The sequence below is a fragment of the Grammomys surdaster genome, unplaced genomic scaffold, assembly GCF_004785775.1.
Source record: "Grammomys surdaster isolate TR1022 unplaced genomic scaffold, NIH_TR_1.0 257, whole genome shotgun sequence".
In the NCBI taxonomy this organism is placed as follows: Eukaryota; Metazoa; Chordata; class Mammalia; order Rodentia; family Muridae; genus Grammomys; species Grammomys surdaster.
Window position 1 is genome coordinate 1,307,026 of NW_021604698.1, and position 9,479 is coordinate 1,316,504.

Here is a 9,479-nt window from a genome sequence, read left to right on the forward strand (position 1 = left end):
AATATACAATGGCTGGTCCTAGGCTCCCCATACATATGCAGCAGATGTATAGCTTGGTATTCATGAGGGTCCCCAACAACTGGAGTTGAACCTTACCTTGATTCTGTTGCTTGCATGTTGATCATGTTCCCCTATCTGGGCAATCCTGACTGGTCTCAGTGGGAGAGGATGTATTTAGTCCTGGATTGTTTTGAGGTGTCAGGGTGGATTGGTACCCAGAGTGGACTCACTCTTCTCAGAGATGAAGTGGAAGGAGAGAACAAAGGAGAACCCATATGAGGGGTAGGAGGAGAGTGGGCTTCTATTGAGATGTAAAGTGAAAAAATAAGTAAATAAATAAGTGGAAAAAATAGAAACAGAGGAATGTCTTCTCTGTAATTCTCCTGGGCAAGACAGTTTATCTAAGGGTCTTCTCAGAAATCTTTCCTGTTTACGCATGCTTGATGAGGGAAGAACCTACTAATATGATCAGTTGCAGGAACTTCTTGAACCTTTTGAGTTGTTTTCTTCTTAAGATTAATTAGCTTCCATGCAAGGGTCTATCGCCGTTTAGAACATCCTGATCCGTAAAGAGCTTACATCTTAGGGGAAATATTTTGTCTAGGAGGAGATTGCTGTCTAATAATGTCTATTTCAAGTCTACTTCCCATGATGGAATTTTATTGTACTCCTAAATAGAAATGTGAGTCTAAGAGATAAAATGTCTTTGAGAGTAATGTACACACTTTAACATTGGAAAATTGACCATATCCATAAGATACCATAACTTACTTGGAAGTGCTAGTGTTTCTTGAGTAGGTGCTTCATGCTAAATTAGATGCACTAATAACTGATTAAAATATAAACAATGAAGTATCACACTATATTTCATACACAGTGAGTATATTATGAAGATACCGACCACTTATTCACTTAGTACATTTTCATTTCAAATACCTGTTTTCCTCCATAGTATATCAATTTCAAGATAAATTGATATATTATTATAGTTTATCATATTCCATAAATTAAATAAGTGTTATATTATAATCCTTGGGCATGTGCTTATCATCTATAATCTTGTTTTACATAGATATTTCTATAATTTTTTACATAATAACCTATATTCTAAAAGTAATATACACTTGAATGTAGCAATAACCCCTGTTAAATTTAAACAATGTATTTTCTTTATTTTTTCCTTATAAATATTTTTTCATAAAAGTTTATAAACTGAATGTTATAAAATTATTGTTTTCAAAATTTTATGGATATATTAGAGTATATAATTTGGGAAATAAGCACGTAAATGATTAAATTTTGCAGATCCTTAATGATAATAGTTTTCCCAGAAGATACATGGAGATATTAATTCAGCAAATATTTACCTACATCCCACAATTCAACATGAGTAGTACGCATGAAAAAGAAAAATGTAGTTCATCACAATAACATGATAAATAAATCACATAATCTCTCATATCTAGGAATCCCAAGAGTCAGTATTTCCCAAGCACAATCTCAGTGAAGGCCAAATAACTGAGTACAGTGCAAGGGATTTGAGTAAACTTATTGTAAGTATGTTGAGGCCTGAATGTTAAAATTCTGCCCAATGTTTAGCACGTCATTTTCTGCTTCATACTTAAGCTATGTAACTTAATTAAGATACAGAAATACCAGATCAAGCTGACCAAAGTACTAAAATGGATAATAGAGAAACCAAGGAATAATGGCAGTGGATAGGTGATGAGGAAGTGACAATCCTTCTTCTTTAGGTATGACCACTTGGTAGGTTACCCTTGCAAAAGTGCTGAACCAACATGTAAGCACATATGGAAAGTATTAACTATGCTTAGTGGTTCATTAAAATCAAATGAAGGTAACATGAATTTAATAAAAGGACCTGCCTAGGTAGACATGAGTGATGTTTTGGAAGGAATAGAGAATATGGGATCTTATTTAATAATATACAACATTGATTTTTTTTAATTATTTAATCTTATTTTACAGTGTAGTCATCCTCCTTCAGGCCCTCCCTTCGACTATCCCTCATCTCATTCCTCCTTCCCTGTCTCCAAGAGGATGTCTGCAACCCCCAAAGTCACATCCTACTAGACCTTTCCACTCCTTGGGGCCTCAAGTCTCTCAAGGGTTAGGTATGTCTTCTCTCACTGAGAGCAGACCAGGCAGTCCTCTGCTGTATATGGGACAGGGGGCTGTCATATCAGCTAGTGTATGCTGCCTGATAGGTGGCTCAGTGTTTGAGATATTATAGGGGTCAGGGAGGGGAAGGTTAATTGAGATGGCTGGTCTTCTTATTAGGTCGCCCTCCTCTTCAGCTTCTTCCAGCTTTTCCCTAATTCAACTACAAGTGTCGCTGTCTTCTGTCCATCTTTTGGGTGTAAGTATCTGCATATGACTCTTTCAGCTGCTTGTTGTGCCTCTAAGAGGGCAGCCATGCTAGGTTCCTGTCGTAACATCGTAACATTAGTAATAGTGTCAGGCCTTGGAGCTCCCTACCCCACTTGAGCCGGACCCCAATTTGGGCCAGTCACTGAACCTCCTTTCCCTCAGTCCCTTCTCCCTTTTTGTCCCTGCATTTCTTTTAGACAGGAACAATTCTGAGTCAGAGTTTTTGACTGTGGGATGGCAACCCATCCCTCCATTTGATGCATTGTCTTTCTATTGGAGATGGACTCTACAGGTTCCCTCTCCTCACTATTGGACATTTTATCTAAGATCCTATCTTTGAGCATCTCTCATCTCCCAGGTCTCTGGTACATTTTAGAGGTTCCTCACCTCCTCCATTCTTAATAAAAACTTTAATGTAGAAAAGGAAATGCACTATCACACTTAAATGTGTACAAAGTAGGTAGTTCACTTAAAATACCTTTGATGAGCTATGAGAGCAATCTATACACATATATTCCCCTGTACTATCAGTAATACCCATGGCATTGATATGAAGAAAATAAAATAAATATATTCCATTTATAAACTAATATATGTAATCTCAATAGATTTTCGCATATGAATAATTTCTTGCCTGACACCTGGACTTTAGTTTGATCATCATATGCTATGAATGTCTCAAGAGTACTCTGATAATGTAGAAATTCAAACATATCTACAAACCGTTCAGAGCAAATTAGAAAAAAAGGTTAATATCATTGTGTTCCCAAAAATAATTATGTATTTGTTTGAATAAAACTTTTCATTATTATTTCAATGAGAAATGGTCTAAGTGTCTAGGTACTATAGGCCAAAATACTAATAGGAAAATGTATTGATTGGTAAACACATCTTTAAGTGTTACCTTTATGTTCACATGAGAATATTTAATTACTTTTTGTCCTTTATTTTTTTCTTCTTGTCTTAATTTTTGAAACTTGTAATTAGAGGGAATAATACAAAAGTGAAAGGAATTACTTGAGATGAAATAAACATAGTTCTGCAATATACTCATTATTAATCACAAAACAAACATAAGACTAAATATACAAATTGTCAAAAGAATAAAACTACTCAGAGAACAATGGTTTTGGCAGAGAAAAACATAAAAATGCTAGCATTTACTTTTATCATATTGAAAAGTTTAATGTGGCTTCTTTGGAATTTAAAACTTATGCTACAACCTGTTGTGGCTCAAAAGGAAACTTAGAAAGACAACCAATGGCAAAGTCCTGATTGGAAAAGTTTTAGGCCAGATAGTGCACAAGTTCTTATTCCAGATGAGATATGTCTGGGATTTATTAGTGTCACGTAACAAATCTAGACTTAAGTAAGGTTAAATTTTCTCACAATAAGGCGACAGCACAAACTGGATGTTCGTAACTCACAAATATGCTATTATCTCAAATATAAAGAGAAAAGAGTTCTTGACATTTATAAGGAGAAGTAATGAGTAAAAAGTACCTACAAATTGACATCATAGCAGTGCTCAGCAGGGTATAATTGAAAAATATCTAGACATGGGCCTATGACGCACAGAAGATGATGATTTTAGGGCTGACTCACTTTTAGCATTTATACATACATGAGGGAGAACTTACACAACCATCACTTTACTAAACCCGCATAATTTTCATCTCCATTGTAAATATGTATTGGTATATCTGAAAGTAAATAAGGTTCCCACCCTGACTCAAATAAACTTCTCTTTGCCACACTTTTATAGGAAAATACAAATTACCAAAATGTAAGAACATTTTGCAAAGAACATGAGATTCTGTGGTGCCCAGGCCCATCTTGTACCTCTACAATACAATTCCTGTATTGTATTATAGGCACAATGATCAATTCAGAAAGGGGGGCTAAATGATTGAACCATAGGAACAGAAATTTTACTGTTAAATTGTGTCTCCAAAAAAAGCCAAATTGATTATGCAAATGAAATTTTACCAACATGGCTTGCAGTATAAGATCTGAAAAGTGACACCAATCATGGATATACCAAAATGAATGAAGGACAGGTCTTCAACTCGGAGAAGTATGAGCAATTGAAAATTGTGAGAGCTAGATAAATGATCTTCCCTCAGGAAAGACAGTCAATACCATGAAGTTACCCCTGAGATCATAAACATACAGGTAACAATATAAAGACAGAACAAGTTGTACTTAGGTATTTACTAACACACACATACATATTTCACATTTTATATTTAATATATAATATATTTGTTATATATCATATAATAATACATAATGATATGCATAATCATATTATGGATACTATTATATGTCAAATATAACTTATAAACATGTATAAATAAACATATAAAATATTATGTAAACACATATAAATAAGCATATAAAACATCAAAACATACAAACAATGAATATTATATCTCCTAAAACAGTAATGTTTTATCTTGTCCCTTAATTATTGAATCACTTTAAGACAATATAACAACGAATAATAAATCTCTGTTGCACACATTTTTGTATAGTTATGGATATTTATACATAAACTTTATTGATCACAAACACTCACAAATATATATGACATTTGTCTTAGTGTTTCCATTGATATTGGGAGACACAATGACCAGAGAAACTCATATAAAATTTTTCATTCAGCCTTAGCATCAGGATTTCTGCCTAGTCTTATTGTAAGTTGTTACAGTGTGTTGTGTTGATATTCATGGGAGGCAAGTTGTTTTCTGCATGGAACTGTAAGAGTGGGAGAGGAGAGGTGATTGGAGGTATTGTGGGAAGTATTTGAAAAAGCATGGGAAGTAATTGAAAAAGCATGGAAAAGCTAGCTGATGGCTCTGAGTTCCCACACTAATGGTGACACAGGCTTGCCAATGGTGCTAGTCCGGAACCCACAAAAATGTTGGCGAGGCTGTTGCCTCTGAGAGTCAGCTCTGTGGACTCCATGTCTCTAGTCATGGCCCCTTGGCCAACTCTGCTCCTCTCATAGGACTCAGCTTAACCTCAAACAATAATTGCCATCCTCTCGGTAGATATCACAATTCACAGTACCCAGTAGAAATAAGACACTTAATGGTTATGATTAACCAGGTAGATTTTCATATCAGCAAATACTCCGTACACAAGATGCTCACACAATTAGAGTTGTTATTCCAGTTATCTAACCTTTATATGACTAACTACCTGAGATTTCTAGAGACATGAGACTAACATCTGCCACCATCTTGCTTCTTCTCTCCCCTCCTCCTCTATTCCTCTCCCCTCCCAACTCCTATTTCCACCTCCTGCTTCCTGGTCCAATGACAGGGCTTTCACTGCAAATACATTGGGCAGGAAATTTCTGCCACTGGGAGGGACTGAGGAAAACGGGGGTTGGAATGTATTGTATGACGGAAGAATAAATTAAAAATCTGTCACAATTAACCCATGTTTTTAAACATTAAGGAATAGTACTGAGTGTGGTGAATCACAATGATTATCCCTGACTTCTGAAAGCTGATTCACACAGAGTACAAATTTAAGATTAGCCTGGATTTAAGTACACACTTTATCACAAATGTAATGAGAATAATAGGAACACTTGTTGTCATTTTACCGTTTGCTATTGTCTACCAGTAACAATGACAGCTTTTACTTAATAGTCATTGTTGTAGAACCACAGTAAAATGAGCCACTGAAATACATATTATTTCTACATTTGAATTCTGAATAAAATTTTAATTTTACTAAATTTATTGATGGAAAATAGTTAATATGACTCTAATTTGTCACCTTACCATTATAACCCTTAAAATCACGCCTTGAACAAAGAGGATAGATGATAGACATATGAGGTAATAATTTACATAATTTCATTATATTAAAAATTTAATCATAGAAGACAAGTGATAACAGTATAAATCACAACATTCATAAAATTTTAAGTTTTATCAAAAATAAATGATTTCTCTAAGGTAACATGTATGAGTACATGTTCTCATATTAAGTATAAATAATAAATAAATTAATTAATTAATTAATGCCTGTCTGCTCAACCAGCCTTCTTGGCTCCTGCCAACACTATGAAGGAGATCCAGCAAATGAGTCTAAGTTTTACTTATCTGTGTACTGCAAACAAAATATGTGTTCTTCTGGTCTTTAGATCACACCACCTTGCTATGATGAGCTACCAAGAGCAGTGACATACCCTATATTGTTTTGGATTGCCTCTATGGTCTTTCTGATCAATAATGTTTAGGGAGGTAAACTTTGACACTGGGCCTTTATTTAACAACCTAGCCCTCTGAAAGCATAATTGTTCATTCATTTACGAACTCTTTTTTGGACTCTTTTTAAAAATGTGTATTTTCATTTAGCTTTGATATTATAGGGTTTTCACCAGCTGACTGAAAGAGATACAGATACCCATAGACAGATATTAAACAGAGGTCAGGGACTCTTATGGACGAGTTGAGAAAAGATTGAAGGCCCCGAAGCGGATAGGATCTCCACAGAATGCCCAATAGTGTCAACTAACCTGGATTCCTCTCAGAGGAAAAGGCAAGGGTGACTTGAGGGAAGAAGTCTGTGAGGGGGAAAGAAAGGGCAGTGTTTGGAATGTACATAAATAAATAAATTTAAGTGATTAAATATTTATAATAATTTTTCAAGTTCCAGACGTCAGGGAGCAAGAAGCTCCCAGTACCTAATGGGGATGACTTTAGCCAAAATACACAAAAAAGGGGAGATATAGCCTATGGAGACCACCACCAGTAGATAGAACAGTTTCCAGTTGAGAGATGGGTCCACCCACTCATCTGAAAATTTTTAACCCAGAAATGTTCCTGTCCAAAGAAAAAACAAGGACAAAAAATAGGGACCAGAGATTGAAGTAAAGGTTATCCAGAGACCACCTCACCTAGGGATCTATCCCATCTGCAGACACCAAACACAGATACTATTGCTGTTTTGCAAGAATCATTTGCTGACAGGAGCCTGATATGGCTGTTCCCTGAGGGGTTCTACCAGTATGTGACCAATAGAGATGCAGATACTCATGGCCAACCATTGGATTGAGCCCAGGGATCCCAATGGAAGAGCTAGGGGAAGGACTCAAAGAGATGAAGGGGATTGCAAGGCCATAGTAAGAACAATATTAACTAACCAGACCACCCAGAGCTCCCAGAGCTTCCAGAGACTAAACCTAAAACCAAATAGTATATATGGGGAGGGGATCCATGGGTCCAGATACATACGTAGGAGAAGGTGGCCTTATCTGACATCAATGGGGGAGAAGGTCCTTGGTCCTGTGAAGGTTTGCTGTCCCAGCATAGTGGGATGCTAGTGATGAGGCAGGAGTGGGTGAATGGCTAGAGAAGCACCTCATACAGGCAATGATGAGGAGGGAGAGAGAGGAATGGAATGGGGGATTGTGGAGGGGTAATTGGGAAGGAGGATATCATTTGAAATGTAAACAAATAAAATGATTTTCAAAAAGAATTCTTCATACATTATTAGTTTAAACTAGCCTATATCAGCTCTCTCATTTCCCCTTCTTCTGACACCCACAGTTGCTTAAACCAATATTTGTTGCCCCAGTCTTTCATATTACATGAAAGACATTCATTGTTAGTAGCATAAAGTAACTAGTTATGTGATTAAAAAACAGCTTTACAGCCTGAATCTGAGTCTTGCTTCATAGGACGAAATTAACATCTACCACTGTAAACATGGTCAGAGAAATGTCTAAGTATGTTAGAGGTCCTAGATGGAATGAATTTTTCTGTTATTCTTCTTGCTGGTCATATTGCCAAACTGTCTTTAAGCATTTGTGTTTCTATTTGTACATTTCTGCTGCTTTCAACCTTGGTCACTGAGGCTTCTTAGTGCTTTAAGTAATGGATCGTACAGAGACTTATGATTGTTCAAAGTGTTGAGAATACTTTACTATGATTGGTTAGGCTTAGGTGGGTCAACCTCAAGCTTCTGGGAATATCATGGAACAGAGTGAACAAAAATTAAAAGAGTCAGGGATGAGGAAGTTTGCAGTGAAATGTTCTTTCTGGACATGATATCACTTTTATACCAATAAAATCTCAACAGTTATGGTTTTCTATGTAAGACCTCCACAATATCAATCCAGTTAAAATCTCAAGTATTGAATGTGGAGAGTCCTTCAAGGAGGAACTCTTAATAATAATAGCTTTGGGTAAAGAAAATCCATTTGTTTTTAGAAAGTTAGTGACAGGCAACTTTCCCATACCACAGTGGATGACCTCACACACATGAATATATGAACAGAATTAATGACATTCAATGGGTTAATACATTAATAATAATGATTATGACCATGATGATAGTGATTATAGTGTTGATGTTGAAAAAAGTATAATCCTGGATATGAAGTTTGAATGGAGTAGTGCTTGAGGGAATCAATGAGTAGAGAAGGGATAGGATGTAAACATGTATGTATAGTTCACAGAATAAATAAACATTTATTTTATAATAAAATACAGTTAATTTTATAAACTCTCATTTTACTTATTTTAGAAATAAGGGTCATGTTATTTTTAAATTCCTTTTTATGTTCAATATATTATTGTTTGATTAAAAATATTAAGGATTTTTATATACTACAACCATATATCATTTAGTTTTTCCTAACTCTTTAATATTACATGTACAAGGATACTAAAAAGTAAGAACTTAGAAGCACTACTAGTACTATAGTTCGGTTGGTAGAATATTCCCCTTGCATACACAAAAGTTTTAGAAACAATTCCAAGGACCACATAAAAGTAGAGTGTAGTGATCCAAGCCTGTATTTCCAACAAGCGAGTAGAGGAGAGGACATCAAAAGTTCAATGATGGGCCTTGGAAATACAACTCAGTATTTAAGATGACTTGCTGCTCTTGCAAAGGACTATAGGTCATTTCTTAGCACCCATGTTGGCAGTTCACAATTGCTTGTAACTGCACCACCAGGCGATTTGACACACTCTTCTCGTTTATGCATACACCCAAATTCATATCTTTTTAGAATCAAAGACACATAAAATAAAATAAGATAAAATAAAATAAGGAAA